This window comes from Calypte anna, chromosome 2, assembly GCF_003957555.1.
Source record: "Calypte anna isolate BGI_N300 chromosome 2, bCalAnn1_v1.p, whole genome shotgun sequence".
Classification (NCBI taxonomy): Eukaryota; Metazoa; Chordata; class Aves; order Apodiformes; family Trochilidae; genus Calypte; species Calypte anna.
Window position 1 is genome coordinate 97,003,949 of NC_044245.1, and position 20,445 is coordinate 97,024,393.

The window sequence follows — 20,445 nt, forward strand, 5'->3', positions numbered from 1 at the left end:
TCATTACTTTTGACAATACACCTAGTTGAAACTCGACTCAAGCATCTATTTTATATGAACTCTGACCTGTCCTTTTGCCTTATTCTTGCCTTTCACATGTGTTTGTTTGTCCTGTTCTGATTCATTTTTAATTGTAAATGTTTGTAAAATGTTTCCTAATAACATTTGTTTATAAATACGGGTTATAGTAGGAATTGTGGTTTTCATTATGAAGATAAAAATAACCATTAATTATAGCTTTAATTAAGACATATATTTGATATGCAAATCTCGGCAAGATGGCATACTGTGAAGTTTGTTTTAATTCTCTGCTATCTATTTTGATCTCTATTAAGTCTATATCTTTTATCTACATCTTTTAAATGCCATACTTTCTAAGACAAGGTTGTGAAATTTTACATTCTTATCTTGCATGCTTCTCTATCCGTTTTATTTGAAAATGAAAAGTTGAACCATGAAGCCTTGACTGTGATAAATGTTCTGTGCTAATCAACTCAACAAAACACAGCAAATAACTCATAGTAAGAGAGATAGGGAGACAAATAACAAGTAATGACCATTTGTCTTGACAGCAGGAAAACATTGCATAAAACACATATTTGATATGTAAAACGGGATCTCTTAAAGACATGTTTTTGCATGGTCTGAAGCATTCTCTGTTCATTTCATCAAAATATTTTAAATATACATTAAAATCGTAACTTGAAGTATTTTCATTCACTTGGAATTTTGTGATACAAATTTTCTGTTTCAGTTAGGGTTCTGATGAATCCAGTCTGTTCAATCAGATAAAAACCAGTAGCTTCTTACTATGCTGCAGACACTGAATATGGAAACATGGTGAATATGAATATGAGTACAGCTTCTCAGAAAGGTAAACTTTTTCTGATAATTTTATAAGAGTGTTTCCTGGAAAAAAATATTTCTCTTGATTATCTGAATGGTTTTTCTTGTTCTTTTCTACTTGTTAAGGAGTGAAGATGAGGTTCTTCTTTCTGTGATTTTAAAATAGCCAATAGGTTAATTTTAAATAAAAATAAGCCTGATGAAGTAGGTAGTGGGAGTGGACAGCAGAGTGGATAAACAACAAAAAATATCACTCTTCCTACTTGCTATGGTTTCGTTACATTACTGAAAATGCAGACAAACTGTCTTTGCTGATCTGAAATTTTCTGGCTCACATTGTGTTTTCTCTGCATGCTTGAAATGCACACAGCTTTAGGAAGCTTTAATTTAAGTGGCTATCTATTTTAAATATTTGGGGGATGAGATTATTGGCTGAATCTGAAGGTGGTTGCCATTAACATTATCAATAGTAGCATGAGAACATGATGGGACAGATGCACTAATGATGAACATAGATTGTTCTCTACCCTGGGGCTTTATAACAAGTAGTAAAGAGCTGAGTCATTCAAAAATACTTCCAGTGGTGCACATCTTTGGAGTGTAGAAAACTCCTCAACTATGATCTGTTGGGTAGGATTTGGCATTTTTACTGCAGTGTTTCAATAACGCTGAAAAACTGGATCCAAGCTTTCAGAGGCAAGTCCTGGATTTTCCCTTTTGTGTGAAAAGTGCCTGCAAACTTCCAAAGCAATCTTTAACATCCACTATAGGCATGCTAAGAGGGAAGAGAAGTGGTGAACAGGGAGTTATTGACAGAGCTAGGGGTCACCTCAAGGAAAGATCTGGGAAGAGATAAACCCTTAGTGAGTGGGAGGGCCTTGGACCTCTATAGGAGATACAAGGAAGAGTTGTTTTAATTCAAGACTAACTTGTGCCTAAAAGACTTTATTGAGGTTATCCAGCAACCCTAACTAAGGTGATAGTTACTTGTGAGTATGGCTCTCAGATCAGCTAAACTCAGATCAGCTCATTCCAAGCTTAATTCTCTTTAATTTCTAATTTAACTGTGATTTTCACAAGCCTCATTTTAATTCCATTTAGATAAAAGCCTCACTGAGAAGCATTAGATTTCAATCAACCTACTTTTTTAGCATTTTGAAAATCCTTCAGTAGTAAGCAAATTATCCTAACTTTTTTTTCCTGAAATTATATTCTTCTGTAAGTGAAATTATCAATAGCTAATGATGCTACACACAAAATAAAGCAAGGATACAATAAAAAAAGTCTCTGCTGGTTGCCAAACTGCACTGACAATTGGTTGTGTCTGGTTGCATTGAGTACAGGAATGCTTGTTGCTAACAGCAGCCAAGCTGAATTGGAGCTTTTCCCACTTCCATCCTTCCTCTTCTCTTTTCTCTTTTTCAATAGCATCTTATAGCATATTTTTCAAGCATAACTATTACTGGTGCAGGTAATTCAATTTCTTCTATGCAATATAATTATCATTAAAGGAAACATGAGGGGAAAAGTACCATTCTACCTAATTTTCTATGACTTCCTAATCCAGAAGTTATATGTTCCCCCCCACCTAAGCACAATGTTACACATTTTATTTTGTGCCACAGCACCGGCCATAGGACACAATAAGTCCATTTTTTCATACCTCTCTATTCTGTAAGCATGGCATATAAATCACAGCAGTTTCTAACAGCATGTCACTGACGATCTGGCTTGATAGACAATCTGTGATCCTTTCAGCCTTTTACTAATAAGCTCATTAGGATAGAAGGGCTGAAAATACTTTCTAGGATATAGCAATGAGCCTCAGCAAATTCAGTGCATGTCTGACCACTCAGACTTTAGAGAATCAATCTTTCTTCAATCAGAACTTTGTCAGGTTCTTCTGAATGTCTTCTGAAGGTTATTGTGGTGTGTTTTTTTCTTTTTTTCTTTCTCTCTTTCTCTTTTTCTTTCTTTTCGCAAACCCAAAAAAACCTTCAAAAGTAATGTAGGTCAAGGTGGAATGGTTCTGAACACATTTTATTTTCTTTTGCAAGATCAGCTTTTGAAAACTTTTAAAAATAGTATTGCTGGGCTTTAAGGTATGACCTTATTTTCCATGAACTTTTCAGTAAGCATTAATTTTAAGACAAGCCTTAAGATACCTACAGCCTATTGACATTGGCATTTAGACAGAGGTTTCCAAAAAGCAAATGGAAACCTACTTGAATAGTAACTAAATAAGCTACTTCATGGGTCCTTTTCCTGTTCTGGTCAGACAATTATAAAAATCCTTTTTGACAAACAAGTATATTTTGAGTCCTTAAATTAATTTGAAAACAAATACTCTAAAAAATAGCACTGAGATAATAAGTGCTTGAAGAATTCTGCTTGCCATAAGAAGAAAAATAATTCAGCTTTTCTATACCATGGTAAGTACCTTAAAGTGTATATATTCTGGATCAATTCATATCTTTAAAGGACCACTACGACTGAAAACTCACTGACTGAGCAATCCTTATATGACAGAAACTGTTGAAGTGTTCTAGGGAATAAAGCAGACTAGTATCTGTGGAGTTTTCCTCCTACACCATAGAGTATTATATCACTTAGTCATGCTGGGGATCCCCAGCACCTGAGACTGCAGTTGCAAAAGATATTTCTTATGCTAGATAGCTTTGGTCAAGATTCTTCCTGTGGCTGAAATCTGACTTTTCTTCTGTCTCATGTTCTCCAACTATATTTTGTACTGGTATCCAAAGAGTAGCCCAGAAATATGGAACTCCTGGGCAAAAAATCAAAATCAACATGAACTAAATGTAAAAATGCATGCTCTTTTTCTCTTTATCTTAAATCTTTGGTTTTGGTTTTTTTTCCTGTTATCTTCCTTTTTTCTACACTTTCAATTTTATTTTCTCCTTTCTTTAAGTTTCAATAAAAATAAAATTTTCTCTCTCCTCCCATGATTTCCTTTTATTCTGCTTCTGTTCTTCTGTGTCTTGAGCTTTTGTCTTTTAGATCCTTTCACTTCTTCTGATTACTTCTTTTAAATTAAAAATCCCTCCACTCTTCTAACCTTTTTCTACCTTTCCTCTGAAGTTTCTTTTCATTCTGCCACAATGGGAGATGCAGCTGAATAATGATTACTAGCAGAGAGAGAGAAGCTGCAGTTTTTACTAACGAAGCTACAAAGTCTTAGTGGGTTGACATGAAGGAACAATAACATCAAGCAGTCAATAAGTAGCACTAACAAATCAATGTAGATAGTGAAAGCAGAGAATTAGACAACTGTCTGCCTCAGGCTATACTTAACAGATGCCAGGATTAGACTGAGAGATCTTGACTGATGACCAGCATGCCTGTGCCATTACTTTTTTTTTGTATTTTCCAATTTGTAATTCCATCTCCCATGTAGCTTCCAGACTCTTTCTACTTTAGAGGAACAACCTGTTAAAGATCAGTAGCACTAAATGTTGTCTATTTCCATTGTACCACTAGAAATCCATTCACCTCATTGCTTCTTTTAAAAGAGTAAGATAAAGATGATCTACCCAGCATCAAATTTGAGATAGGTAGAGGGCGATCACAAAAGTCCAGGGGATCAATGCAGAATGCCTTTGCTGTCAGGACCACCTAAACTCTAAAAGCAAGAATCAGAGTAGGCAGTTACATATATGCTGAACTCAGTGCCTTCCTCTTTCCAGTGACTACTTGGGTTACTGAGATATGGCTTCAGCACTTTGTAGGTTTTGTTTCTGCTTGATGGACCTTTAGTTCCTGCCAGTTTCAGTGTGGCCAGTAGTGTTAGATACTTTATTCTATAGTCATCTGCCTAGAGAGCAAGAGGGTGGATATTATTCCTCCTAGGACATAGTTAATCGCTTCCTGTGCAAGAAAAAGTGCTGTGCTCTTTCCTTTATTTGCACTTCCATAGCTCCTTGTCTCAAGGAGGAAGTAATTCAAAAATCCCTATGCCCTGAGTCTCTCAGCTATGATACCCAAGGCAATCACCCAATTCCTTGTTGCCCGAGGGTAAGATTCAAGTACTTTCTTTGGTACCTAACATATAAAAAAGACAGGACAGGCTAAGACTTATAAGATGTTTGTGCATATGAGTTCTGTGCAGAGAGGAAAAATCATTCTTAGGACAGTTCTCCAGCGAACCATGGAGCTCTGGAAAGCCTGGAGGCATCCAGTAAGTAACACCAACCCAAAAGCTGTGCTTCAGAGAAGAAAGAAATACAGACAGAGCTTCACATTTAGCATTCAGGTTTTGGCTGGCTTTGCCCTACTCTTTGTTCAGATTGTGAGATTTATTTTTTTCTCCTGCAGACAAACATTACCTCACCTCTCTCTCTATCACAAAGAATTACACTAAGCTTCTCTGAATTGCTGAATTACTGTACTCTTTACTTTCATACTGTGTGCACCTAAGTTAGAGTAGCCTACTTAAGCTATCTAAGTATTACCTTAAATGATCACTGGATCAGTTTATTTTAAAGTAGGGATAAAGGGATTCTCAGCAGTATCTGCAGTCAGTAAAGGTTGAAGTGTTTTGGAAAACTGCTTAGATGAAAGACACTCTGGTCTGATCATTGCAGTAGACATGCAAATTATTTGTTGGAGCTATAAAGCCTTATCTTGTATGTGTTTAACCATTTTACAGAATGACTACTGGCAATTGAATGAGAAGGGTATCTGCTAGAAAAGAAGAGAATATAATCTGTTCTCAGCCATGCCATGCTTTTTTATCTACAACAAATTATTGTTCTTGCTAGGTACATGAAATTGTTTATTATTGTGCCTCATTCTCATTCTTATATTGAAACCCCAAAATGAGGCACATTTATTTTTTTTAATTTCTAATAACAAGTATTCCCTTGACATGATTATACTGCATCCTTTTTCGCCAAAATGTAAATTAAACTTAATTTTAAAATCTCTAATTAATCATCAGGTTTTAGAATGCATTAGTTGTGCATTTTCTTTTAACTTGCAATCTTATCATTTGTATATATATTACTAATTATGGTTACCTAAAATCTAGATACTGTAATTGGATGCATAAAGTGCAAACACGTTACTGATAAAATCTCCTACAGGAGATACAAAAGCCACTCTCATGCCAAATAATTAGAGCTCGCAAATTGCAGGCAGAGGAGTTGACTCAATTTGTATGATAAAATAGGAACAAAGGCAAGAAGCACGGATAAACGTGCTACAGTATCCACTACTGAACTGTGTCTTGCTGAGATGCAGATCAAGACACAGTTAAAACAATCAGTTCCTCTCCAAATGTTAATGTAAATCAGTCAGAACATACACAGCCATTGCAGGCAGAGGATAGAAAGCCTCTGATGTGACTGATGACTAGCAAGATTCTTTGCAGTTTGAAATGGTACTGTCCAATGGTACTGACCCAGAAGCTGCAGAAGGGATGGTCCTACTCACATGCAGTTTCATAGCAGGAATGTTTACAGATTGAAAAAGTTATGCAGGAAATCAGGAAGTTGTTAAGACAAGCTTGTATCCTTGTAAATTGCAGCATATCTGAATCTGGGTATAAAATGAAATGAGCACGCTGATGTTGTGATCTATTTCTTCTATAGACTGCCTGATCCAGAAGCTGTAGATGAGGCTTTCTTCAAATAGCTGGAGTAAACCTCACATTCATAGGTCCCTGTGATCACAGGATAATTTTACTATTCTGACATCTGCTAGATGGACAATACAGCACAGCATAAGTAATCCAGGAGGTTTCTGGAATGCATTGAGAACAACTTACTGACACACATGATCAAAAAGCCAGCAAGCTGAGGTGTTCTGCTGGACCAGATTCTCACAAACAAAATAGAAGTCATTGGAGACATGTACATCAGAGTCAACCTTGTGCCAGTGAACATGAGATTGTGCTGTTCATTATCCTGAGAAGAGAGAACAAGGTAAACAGTGGAATGCAACCCTGGACTTCAGGAGAGTAGATGCTGTTGTGTCCAAAATCTACCTGGAAGAATCTTATGGGGTACAGCCTTGGAGAGACGAGATTTCAAGGAGACTTGACTGATTTGCAATGATCACCTTCTCGGAGATGAAAAGTGTTATATCTTGATAATCAGCAAATCAAGCAAAGGCAGCAAAAAGCCTGCAGGCATGAACAAACTGCTCCTGACTGAACTCAGACATAGAAAGAAAATGTAGAAGACATGGAAACAGTGACATGGGAGGAATAGGGAGTAACCAAATAAGCAAGCAAGGGTGGTGTCAGGAAAGACAGAAGCTATTTGTCATTAAATCTGATGAGTGGAACAAAGGGCAACAAAAAGAGTATTTGCATAAAGATCAGCAGCAACTGGAAGAGTTTCCCTTCTCAAGACAAAATATAAGCCCACTGCTGAACTGAGCTGTAACCTTGATCAAAAGGGTATGGAAAAAATCAATGTAACACTACCACTACCACTTTCTTTGCTTCTATCTTTCCTGTTAACACTGACCTTCAGGAATCCCAGGCCCCCAGGACCGATGGAAAGTCTGGAACAAGGAAGACTTGAAGGTGAATCTGGATAGACAAATTTTAAATAAACTGATAAATTGGAGATGTGCAAGTCCATGGGACCTGATGCACCCAAAAGTGCTGAGGAAACTGACACATGTCATAGTAAGGCAGCTCTTGACTGTCTTTGAGATTTTATGGTGATACATGGAGCTCCTGAGAACCATAAGAGAGAAAATGCTACTTCTGCCTTCAAAAAGGGCAAAAAGAATGACCAGAGAACTACAATAAGGTCACCCTTACCTCAACCAGAAGGTGATGGAGCAACTCATCCTAGAAACCATTCCCAAATATACGAAGGCAAGAAAGAGATGAAGAGTAGATATTATGGACTGATGAATGGAAAACTATGCTTAACCAACCTAATGATCTTCTACAATGAGATGATGGGATAAGTGGATGATGGGATAGCAGTATATATTGTTGGTTTTAGTGAAGATTTTAACACCATGTGCTGCAACATTTCTACAAACAGAAGAAGTACAGACTGTGGATGGAAATCTGTCTGGAATGCTGGGTTGTGATCAACAGAATGAACTCCACATGGATTGGACCATTAGGGCTGTACCCCAGCGCATGAGACTGGGCCTAATACTCTTTGCTATCTTCTCTAATGACCTGGAAGCAGGGTGCATCATAAGAGTGTTTGCAGATGATACAAAAGTAGAAGTGTTTGATATGCCAGTGGTTGTGCTGTCCTTCACAGGTATCACCTCAGGGTGAAGAAAGGATCCAGCAGGAATCTCATGAAGTTCAACAACAGGAAACAGAAACTCTGCATCTGGGAAGGAATAAACCCAGGCATCTGTTGCATGCTGCAATCTGGATGCCAGTAAAAAGCTTGCTAGAAAAGGACCAAAGTCCTTGTGGATAGAAAGTTGATCATGAGACAGCAATGTGTCTTGCATCAAAGAAGGCCAACAATATACTGGGCTGCAGGAGGAAGAGTATTGCCAGAAAGCTGAAAGTGGCTGTTGTCCTCTACTCAGACCTGATGAGACCCATCTAGAGTGTTGGATCCAGTTCTGGGCTCCACAGTGCATGAGAGACATGAATATGCTCGAGTAAATCAAACAAAATGAGTCATGAAGATGATCAGAAAATTGGAGCATTATTCAAAGAGGAAGTTAAGAGAATCAAAACTATTCAGCATGAAGAAGAGAAGGATCAGGGGGGTCTTGTCTATGTGTATAATACCTAATGGGAGGAAATTAATAAGAAGGAGATGGACTCTTTGGATGGGCTCAATGGAGTCCACAGAAAAGACAAGTGGAAAAGGGCACTAAATGGAATATTGAAAATAATTTGATTGAATGTAAGAAAATGTTTTTTTTACTATGGGAATGTTAAAAAAGTAGAACAAGTTGCCACAAGATCTTATGGAGTTTACATCCATGAAGAAATTCAAAACTCAACTGGACACAGTCCTGACACAATCTGCTCTAGCTGACACTGCTTGAGTAAGGACATTGGACTACGAACTCTTCAGAGGTGCTTTCTAGGCTCAGCATTTCTGTCGTTCTGTGATTATCTGATAAAAGCTAAAACATGAGACTCCTGTGTCATCTAGACCATGATTTGGTTTCATATGGAACATGCAGTATAAGCCCAGAACAGATATTTCCTTTGATTAAGAAAAGCTACATTTTCAAATTTGGAGAAAACTTTGCCAAATTAAGCTAATATTTATTCATACAACAGGGTAATTGATCATGGTAACAATGATATCAATCTGGAAACTGGTAGCAGCAGTGCAAACTTGCAACTGAAAAACTAGACAAAAATGGAAAAGTGTTGCCTATAGGCATATGAACCAAGTTTGCAGACTCACAACACACAATGAAACCATGCAAGTGTATGTAAACAACACATTCCTACTTAGGCCATCTGCTCTTCCACTGATGCCTCTGTGTTTGCTGACATGGGGTACCAGCACATGGAAGAGTGACTGATATTTATAAAATATTTTTATCAAGTACAATCTTGCTATAATTAGAGTAACATGTACATACAGATAAATCACAGTCAGCTCTGGAATTTCCTAATATTCACGTCCAAATTATCTGAAGTCTAATTTTATTATTTTTAAATACATAGGCATGGGTATATGTCACATTTCATGTAGAATAATTTACTATTTTATTCTTGAGATTAATATACATTTGGGCATTTTATTCTTTATGGAATTTTTTATATGGGGTTCTTCAGAAAAATTATGAGAATGACGCACCAGTAAAATCTGGGCCAATTTCAACACCTACAAATAGATATTTTCAAAAGTCAGGTATAAATTCTCAAAAAACAAAGTAATCTCTATAAAAGAAACACTTCTGGAAAAAAAAAAAGAAGTAGAAACATAGTTATTACTAAGAGTTGCTGACAGAGTAGTGAACATTTCATGGAAATCATAAATGCATCTGAGATTCCATCGCACAAGAAACAGATCATAATTCTCTCCAGCTCTAACAATTCACAACACAGAAACTGAAATATGACAGATGACAAAATGTGGTAAGTTAAATTCATTGGGATTTGGTCTCAATAGGTGGTGGTGTTCTGGGGTTTTTTTTTACCCTAAAACCAACTAAAGTGCCTGAAAAAAGTATATCTGCTAAGAAATGATTGGTTCAGTAACCAATCCATCTATAAGTATTTTTAAAATAAAAATAACCTGTGTGTTAATTTTTTTTTTAAATCAGAGACTAGCATTGCAAAATAGAAATAGAATTTCAAGGACTTCCAAATGTAGGCACCAACAATGTGATTAGACAATTAGTTTCTGTGAGAAGCTAAACACTGATCTTAATTTACATCTGTCTGCAACACTATTTTATTAACAACAAGGAGAAATATTTGGGTGATTGGCCTCAAAAAAGAACTGTTTTCAAGAGGGGGCAGATTTAGTAACATACTTGAAAGGGTTAATATTTTTAAGAATGCAGTTTTGAAGAGTGAAACAAAAGACCCAGTTTGATCCTTATTTATCACAGTGAGCAGCATTCATCTCCCTGTTGCTGAAGTGCTCAAAAGCTACCTCTAAATGCCATTATAATTATTAAAAACATGGTTTGAGGAGAACTTTCTTAAGGTAATTTGATCAGATATTATCTCTCCAGGTTTTTTTGTTTTTTAAATATTCTATACAAACACACTGGAGTAAAGACAGAAAAGCATAAAAATCAGTATATGTGGCAATAACTTTGAGTTAATTTCCTGCTGGTTTAAGTCTAATATGACTACCTGAAGTCCTTTCTTTACAGTCCCCAATCCACACCCATAGAATTTGCACTTCTAAAACCATCGTATCAAAATAAAAGACTGCAAGAAGTATTTGTAATTAAGTAAAAATAAATAAATCCAGACTTAATGCTGCATCACTGATGCTGTTCTTCATGGGTTCTCCTGTGCATAAACGTTTCAGCCCCCAGTAATTCTTGCAGCATTGCCTGTTTGCTGAATTCATGAAAAATTAAAACACAAGGGGATGAATTAAGAATAGCCCTTCTCTGAATTTCTGTACTTTAGCTGCCTTAAATGGTAGCCATAACATTTTACAAGCAGTTTAACAATGTCATTGTGGGATTTGGGCAGCAGGTTTAGTTTACCATTGACAAATGCAGTACTTGAGTCTGAACCATCTATCCTGGGATAGAACATGGTATAAAAGGCTGTTGACTAGAAACTCTGAATAATTCATTGCCTGCGCTCTCTTTTCAGTTAGCTACTAAGTCCCACTTTAGATCAAACTTCCCAGTACAAGCAAGGATGTTGTCATCTAGGGTGATTGGAAACAATTTTGCTACTGTCTTAGTTTGAATTGAGCTCTAAAAGAGGAGTTCAAAGGAGCAGAGCTGACAGTGATATTCTCTTCTCATAATCTTAGCCGTGTGAAATTCACATAGGTGGCCAAAGGAGAACAGAAATAAACCTTGTTTTATATCAAAGTGAAGAGACTATAAATTATTTGTGTTTTTTCTGTGATACTCGTGCCCATTGCAAGTGTCACCAGGAAGAAAATAACATTGTGTGAATGGGATAGAGCATTAAAATGTTGTCTTTACATGTAACAATGACTAACTTTTCACAGTACATTACTATGAAAAAAATGCTCATTTTCTGAGCATGTTATTTGCAGAGTGGACTTTCAATCTGGCAAAATCAAGTAGATACCTCTTTGAAGTTTCTATTCCACAACAGCTCCTGCTTACTCACTACAGACCTTCCCTGTTCTAGCCCCAAAAGGACTTGTAAGTTTATATACAGCTTTCTCAGAATATTTTTAGGTTTTATGAATTTTGAAGAAGCAGTATTTTCAGTTCTATATGCTGATACCTCAGTATTTCAGTGTGCATAGTAGCTTATACACTTCTCTGCTATTGTTTGCTGGTAGGAGTGAGAGAGAGGCTTATAACTTAATATAAATGTTTGGGGTTTTCATGATGTGTATAGGATATGTTTAAGGATAAGAGATAGTAATGATTGGAGCATGACGCAAATGGCATGGAATAAGGGGTGGAATGTCCTGGTTTGGGCCAGGATAAAGGTGATTTTCTGTCTTGTACTTTTGCTTTTAGCTAAGTCTCTTGTAAGTAGTTGCACTTGCTGAAATTAACAGCAAGTTTCTCAGACAGTGTGTGCTTCTAGGATTGATAACACTTGATGTTTATAGTTACTGCTAGAGACTGGTGTGCAGAGCCAAGGACACTGCTCAGCTCTGAGGAAAACATTTTACCATCCAGGAGGATAAAGAGGTCCCACCTGAGCCCTCCTTTGGGGAGGAACAGACAAGATAGATGCCAGAATTGACAAAACAGAGTATTCCATCCCATATACGTCACACTCAGTATAAATTTGAGGCATCACGAAGGCCGAGCCAGATTTCCAGTTTCCCTTCTTCCCTTCCTTCACCCGGCATCCTGGAAGGATCCCGTCCGTTCATCTGCCTGTGGTCCTGATCCGTGCCAGCCCATATCTGTGTGTTCCTGCCTCTGGTTCCCGACTGCTGCCGACTCCAGGAGTCCAGCCTGGACTTTCCCAGGGCTGCCCTGCAGCCTCAGTGGTGACGTGAGAGTTATTGGGGGAGAGGGGGGAGGAATGTGGTATCCATTTTCCTGTATATTTGTATATATTTAGCAATTTTTCCTATTTATCATTACTGTTTCATTAAAGTTGTGTAGTTTAGTTTCCAACCCATAAGTCTCTCTCCCTTATTCTCTCTCCTTTCTTTATCAAGGAGGAGAGAGACATTAATAGAGAGCGTCTGTTATTCGGTTTAATCGCCGGGCCAGTGTTAAACCGTGACAAGATGTTAATTTTAGTTCTACGCTTGACCTAAATAAATTATCAGACTTGAATATCCATCTAGGGACACAATATCAGGTATAAAATGTTGTTGCCTAAAATGCTACATGAGTCATCATACTTATTCAGTAAAATTTTCCATCTGCTAAAGTAAAATATACATGTGTGGCAGAATATTGTCACCTAAAATTATGGCTGTGATTTGGGAGATATTTATGTGTTGCATTCAAACTTATATTGTGAAGGAGATCCAAGAGGCTGACATTGCGGACAACACTCTCTAACAATGAAACTGAATACAAATCTTAAAGAATACTTAGAATGCTAGTCTACTGAAAAGCAGAAAAGCTTTCATTTAGTTTCTAAAAATATGAGTAGTTAATTCTTGCTAAGAGTCAACCCAACATTTTAATTACTCTAAAAGCTTAAGATCTTTAACCAAGTAGCATACCCGTAATTCACAGGGAAAGGCAGAAGTTCATAATTAAATCCTTTCTATAAGCCACTTTAAACATACTAGAGGTAAAATGAGGACTAAAATAATTGAAAAAGCACGAAGTTACCTTTCTTAGAGTAATAAACACAATTAGCACTTTATAGAAATTAATTAGTAATTAATGCTTAAAAAGGGGGGGGTAAAGGGAAAAAAAAAAGAGAAGGAAAAAAGGAAAAAGGAGGAAGAGGAAGAGGAAGAGGAAGAGGAAGAGGAAGAGGAAGAGGAAGAGGAAGAGGAAGAGGAAGAGGAAGAGGAAGAGGAAGAGGAAGAGGAAGAGGAAGAGGAAGAGGAAGAGGAAGAGGAAGAGGAAGAGGAAGAGGAAAGGAAGAGGAAGAGGAAGAGGAAGAGGAAGAGGAAGAGGAAGAGGAAGGAGAAGAGAAAGAAGAAGAGAAAGAGAAAGAGAAAGAGAAAGAGAAAGAGAAAGAGAAAGAGAAAGAGAAAGAGAAAGAGAAAGAGAAAGAGAAAAGAAGAGAAAGAGAAAGAAAGAGAAAGAGAAAGAGAAAGAGAAAGAGAAAGAGAAAGAGAAAGAGAAAGAGAAAGAAAGAGAAGCGAAAGCGAAAGAGAAAGCGAAAGAGAGAGAGAGAGAGAAAGAGAGAGAGAGAGAGAGAAAGAGAAAAAGAGAAAGAGAAAGAGAAAGAGAAAGAGAAAGAGAAAGAGAAAGAAAGAGAAAGAGAAAGAGAAAGAGAAAGAGAAAGAGAAAGAGAAAGAGAAAGAGAAAGAGAAAGAGAAAGAGAAAGAGAAAGAGAAAGAGAAAGAGAAAGAGAAAGAGAAAGAGAAAGAGAAAGAGAAAGAGAAAGAGAAAGAAGCTGCCTAATAGTTTTGGGAACAAATCCTACTTTTCAGGCTGTGAAGAAGGAAGAGGGATGTTTTCTTCAGACAGTAACTCTCCCAGCCCTTACCATGTGTTGTAGAGATGACAAGTGAGTGGGATTCCCATGCCAATGTTGAGATCAGTAGAATGCAATTAGGAGACATCCATAAAACACTCCAATGAAAGCCCCAGTCTGCCCTTTCACACCTGTTGGGCACTATTAGAGTAAGGCTCGTCAGCCATAAGAGTACAGATCAAGCACACTGCAGAGGCTTGGGAAACATGTTTCAGTGATCCCCATGTAAGTGCTGAAACAAAACAAATGGAAGGAAGGCATCTGTGAAATATTCAGCATCTGCTGCCTTCCAGAACAACTGGTTGGTTTAAATTTTTGATAGACTTACTGTGCCCACATAATGATGCATGAAACATTAACCATGTATAAGAATATTTTTCAGAGCACTGTGAATCTCTGAAAGAAAAAAAAAAAAAAAAAAGCTATTTCTATGAGAGTTTTGCAAGTAAACCAGTATGAATGGTAACTTTCAAAACCTCTCATATACTATACAGCATTTCAGTGTTTCCATTCTAAAGACAGTATGTGATCTCTATTCCACACGTATTTATATCAATTTACTGAATGCAATAAAAAAGTCACATAATTAAAGTTTATTACTACCTAGGTCAGAATAAAAAGTGCTTCTGCAAGATGCCTGACTTTTAAGCAGTTTCTGGTGGCCAGCATGCTCTGCAATGTGTCCCAAAACTAAGCCTGTCCCTCCTAGGCAAAATATCTGGTTGAAGATGAGTGACTGCAGGGGAAAGAAAATTAGTTCCCATTTATTCTTAAAACAAATTTGTGAATATCTTTACCTCTTATTTTTGACCTTGAAGGTCTGTATTTTAGTTTGCTTTTGATATCTTTCAACATTCTATGTTCTCTGCTTCTTTTCATACACATAAAGATGCACACAAAGCTTCTTCAGAGTGGTTTTAAGAAAACAGTGAAGTTAATATCTGTTATGGTCTTCAAGTTAAAAAATTATTTTACATCAACCAAAATTTCAGTCACCATTTGGAAGCAGAACTGTGACTTTGCCTGGTTCAAGCTAGAAAGCCAGCTCCTAAAGGTGAGAGTTGCAATGAGCTATTATCTTCTGTGCACAGGGCAGTGAGAGGCATATTAAATTTTTAGCCGAGACAGCTAAATATAGCCAAAAAGGAAAGTGGTAATGAAGAAGAGGATTACTATTGCTCAGAAGATAGGTGATTAAACTTTCTAGGGAAACTATGAAATCTTGCTTTTATTGGCATACAACAGCAGGAAAACTTCCCCTGGCCACATCACACCTGGGATTTCATTGTTGTCTCCTGCCCAAATGAGCTCTTTCTGTGCTCTGTGGTTGAGTTCTCAGAAAGTCCTAAAGTTATTTGTGTTATCTGCATTCTAAAATACTCTCAGAAAAACATTTGGCTCCTAATGAGCGAATTTCAAAATTTCAGCCCATTATGTTATCATGTTATCAGCCCACATGTTACCAAAAATTTCACCTGGAGTGAACATCTGGGATTCCTAGCAACATGTTTTTATAGATGTAGGAAGGCACCCAAACCCAAACATTTCATGCTCCCAGCCTTCCTTCTTCCACCACTTGAAAACCTCACTTTTATAACATGGCAATTGTTTATAATACAGCAATTTTTAAGCTACGCTTTCTTTCTTTCTGTCTTACCCACTATCAAATAAAAAGGCATTGTAAATTTTATTGTAGTGCTCCTAAACCTGACAGTGTAATATGTAAGGCACCCTCATAGTTCCCTACTTTATATATTATTTTTATGATGAGAATTAAGGGCTTTATGAGGCTGCAATTTCTGACACTGCCATCTTTGCCTGGGAATTCAGTGCTATACCCAATACACAGAAGAGAAGCTACAACTTTTCAAGGTCAACTGAATATCTCAAATGAGGAAGGAAAAATGTGAAAAAATGTCTCTGCCTTCTGCCCTAGTTGAAAACATTTTCACCATAAAATTACAAATAAATGTAGAAGTGACATGTATCTGTGGGCTCTACTCTTAAAAGAGCAGAAGCAGTAAAACACCTACACAGACCCTCTCTAAAGCAACACCCTCTCTGAAGCAACAGGTCAACAAAGTTAATCTGCTTTGAAAACGGATGACAAAGACAGCACTGTAGGAGAGAAGGCCATCCAAAGTGCATGACTCCTGTGTATATGGAGTTGATGGTGTTCAGTTGACTGGAAATCTTTACCCATTTCCCTGCTATTTATGTTTAGCACTTCATCTCACAAAAGGAGTTGTGCCTAAATTGTCATCTTCTACTTACTTTCCCCAATACTGCAGGAGTCCTGATGAACAAAGATTCTCTATAACAGGAATAGGAGCAATCTTTCCATAAAATTTCATGCTAGAAACATCATTATTTTCAGTTAGTCTGACCTAATGGCAATGTCTCTTCCAGAAAATTACCATTCATAATAAAGTCTTCTAAACATACATAGCTAATTCATTTTGATTCATAGAACTCACTTTGCCCACTGCTTTGTATGTGTTGAGCAGTCAAACTGGTTAGATTGCAATGCCTCTTACAATCAACAATTTTTTTTCCACATATAACAGGATATAGCAAAAACTTCAGTTTTATTAAATTAATGTTATATTTAACAATACATATGTAAGTAAGACGACCAACCCTCATGCTACGATCACCTGTGAATTCCTATAAAGAAACATAGTAATTTACACAACGTTGAATTTACACAACTCAACAGATTCCATCAGTTGCTCCAGGCTACAGTAGTTTTAAGCACACAAAAAAGTTATAATTTTGATGGTCAGTATACACGTACACATAGAACAGAACCTGCAGTCAGCACAGTTTTCAGTCTCTCAGTTTTGCATTGCAAAAAAAGACACTATATTGTAATGAAAAAGATGATATTTCAATCAAAGGAAAATAATTCTGCTACTTTTATAAATATAATAATATTTATAAATATAATAAAAGTGAAGTGAATAATTCACACCAACCTTCACCATTCACTGAGTCCTCACTAGTGAGGTCTAACGTGGTCCTTGCTAAAGTAGCAATTTTCTTTTGATGAATGCAAAAGGCTTAGTGCAGCATCCACTAAAACAAAAGTCTGCAATATTTTTGAAATAAGTTTGCTGGCTTCAAATGTGTTGCTGACTCTGTGGTTTCAATAGGATTTTGACAGCATGCAAGCATCTTTGAGATAGTTCCTGTTTTAAAAAATTAGTATAAAAGAATAGTTATTTCTTAAATCTCATAAGTGTTACAATTTATAAAATTTATCCTAGAGCTCTGTCTCTAATTTTTTCTTTTTTCTTTGTTCAAAAAGCAACAAAAATTAAAGTAATGGAGGAGAAGGATATGCTAACAACCTAACTACTGTAATATCTTTGAATTTTTGGGCATGTGTCAGAACACAGATCCTTTACTTTAGTGACAGCTCTAATCTTGGGACAAGGTCTCACACCTCCATTCTCCACAAAATCTGGTTCTGCTGTTCCTGCAGTGGAGATGAAAAGAGACAGCTTTCTATACTGCCTATACAGAAAACCATGCAGAAACTATCTAAAGAATGCTTCTATTTCACATACAGACTTTACGAACAAATAGATTATTTCTATCCCTGGTCTTGCATCCGTGGTGGAACTTTGAGAACTGCCTGACAGATCCTGTCTGTGGGGCAGCAGACAACCCTGGCTAAGCTGTTACACTATGAAGTGTTTCAGCCCAATGGGACAGAAGCAAAACCTTTTATAACTGTTATTCTGTGAGACATGTTATAAAATGTGGGGTTTTTTTAAGAGATTATCTCAAACAAATCAATTGTTATGTGAAACACCCCCCTCCATAGGTACTTCTACCCGTAAATAGACATACATAATGCAAAATTTATCCTTAAACTAGTATAAATTAAGCATGGCTTTTTGATGTCAGAAACTTTTTGAAAACTTTGTATGTTCTCCAACATTTATTACTGAGAATCCTAGGTGTAAAGTCCCACGACTAACACCTTACTTTTCTTGCATTCCCATGGTTGCCAACCTAGAAATGAAAGCATCTGGTTGGTTGCCCTTCCAAAATGTGTAGCTATTTTTTGCATGAAACATGTATTTCCTTCATGAGCAATATATTAAAAATCAGGTCTTGTGGACTTTAATACTGCAGGGAGCTACTGTACTGACAGTCCTGGAGACTGTGGTCCTGTATTAATCTGATTTACACATTATGTAGCAGTACCAAAGGGCTTTATGAAACACTTCAGATAAGAGAAATTATAAGATATTAATATCAGTGAATACAGTTTTTCTGATTTAGTCTTTTAACTGGCAACCTCAGTCATCTATGACTACAACAGACTGTCTAGTTATTTGACTCAGTATGTTTATGTTATTTACTTTTCAGTGTGATAAATCTGTGTACAGTTTTACTAAGGTCAGTGAACTAGAGTGTTTAACCTGACCTTTTAATTTCTTGCTTAGTATTATAATGAACGTATTATTAAAACTTTTCAATTCAGCTGTCAGTATCATAAACTAGTAGATTCCTCCCTAGTGTTAAATAAACAGCTAAGAGGTTTACTGATTTCTTTTATTAACAGTTTCTTTCTCTTTTGCATGAGAACTTTTTCAAATAAATAAAGTCAGCTTAAAGTAACGTTTTCTGAAAAATGAAATTTTAATAAATTTTGAAATCTCTTTTTATTGCTACAAATATCCTATTGTATAGAAAATGAAGGTATTTGCACTTTTAAAAAAAATTTCCTAGGTGTCATAATTCATACAAGATCCCTCTTATTCTGATGAACATACAAAATAGAATTAAAAGTATTACCAACCACAAAAAAATATAGTAAAATTTCTTCTTTAATGCAATCTTAAATACATGGATATTTTACTCTTGCCTAAACTTATAAAATCTTTCAAGGCACATATCTTCTATCTTCAGTATTTTTTTTTTCATTATGCTCAAAACTCTAGATTTTCTTATGTTATAGGATAATTATAAATACTGGATACCTCAGACTTAAATCTGGAATACAAACTTGTAGATCAGCAATTGGAGTGTCAATTTTTATGGCAAGCTTGTGAGTAATTCTGAATTCTTTGTGACCAGACCCTGAATTTCTCACACAGGTCTCAGCTGTTCGTGGGAGGAATGATGACTAAGGAAGAGGTTGAAGCTGCACCACACCAAGTTCAATGTTCTGCCTTTCGTTTAGAACTTGGTACAACTGTCTACTTAGATCAAACTTGATGACAAATTACATCTCAGTCTGAAGCTTCCTCCTCTTTACACTCATCAAATTGCATGCATGGATATTAAATAAAGCCTCCTCCTCCCATTTTTGCAAATCCCTTTTCATACTGGCACAGTAAGAGTACAGTCTGAGGAAGAATTTTGTCCTTTACAGTTCTTTCCTATTATCACTAAGAAAATAAAGTCCTCATGTTTATTATCTCTTACAGAGACTAAATGAATCAGTGGGATTTTTTTATTTTTAGTTTTTGGCTCATAACTAATTCAGATTTGGTCCATTGACAGTAATTCAGTTTTTTAAAAATCTTTTTCATCCTCTTCTTGCCCCTCTCAAGAAAGTGATTAGTACCACTGTACCCCATATTCCATATTCAATAACACCCACTTCCAAAAAGTCTCTAAACTTTTCACTGTACCCCTATTTAATGCCAGGATGAAACTTGGTGCCTGTGTTTTTGTTTTGTTGGCTATTGTGTGGGGGTTTTTATGTGTAATTTAGGGGCTTTTTTGTTTGGTTTTTTTTGTTTTGGTTTGGTTTTTTGTTTGTGTTTTTTTGGCTTTTTTTCCTATAGACAAAGTAGAAGAGGTTGGGTAGAGAGAAATCACAAGCCACACACACTATTCTCAGAAATTATTTTGATTTTCATGAAAAAATTGACTACTATTGAGAAAACACAAAAAAATACTATTTCATCTTTTCTTTTTCAGCTCTTCAAGATTCCAGACATGAACCTTGAGGTCAATTAATTTTGACCCGAGCTTCTTCATAATACTTAAAGCAGAGAGAGTTGTGTCCTGCACATATAAAATTATCACCCCATTCCAAGTCAAAACAGGGAGTTCTGTGCAAAGAATACCAATGCAGGATGCCTTCCCTAGCTGTCAAAGGTAAAAACAAAGGTAGGAGAGAACTGACCCAGCTCCCTCTATCCACAAAGAAGAGAGAATTCCTGCCCCAGCCTCTTTCATGCTCTAGCAGTTTGAGAGAGAGGTATAATTATATTTGGGTTTCAGATCTTGATCTCCAACTGTGTAAGAGCTATAGTATACAATTTCATAGCATGCTGGATGCTAGGACCTGGACATTAAAGTTTGTTTTCAGTTCACACATTTTCACAGGTAGAACT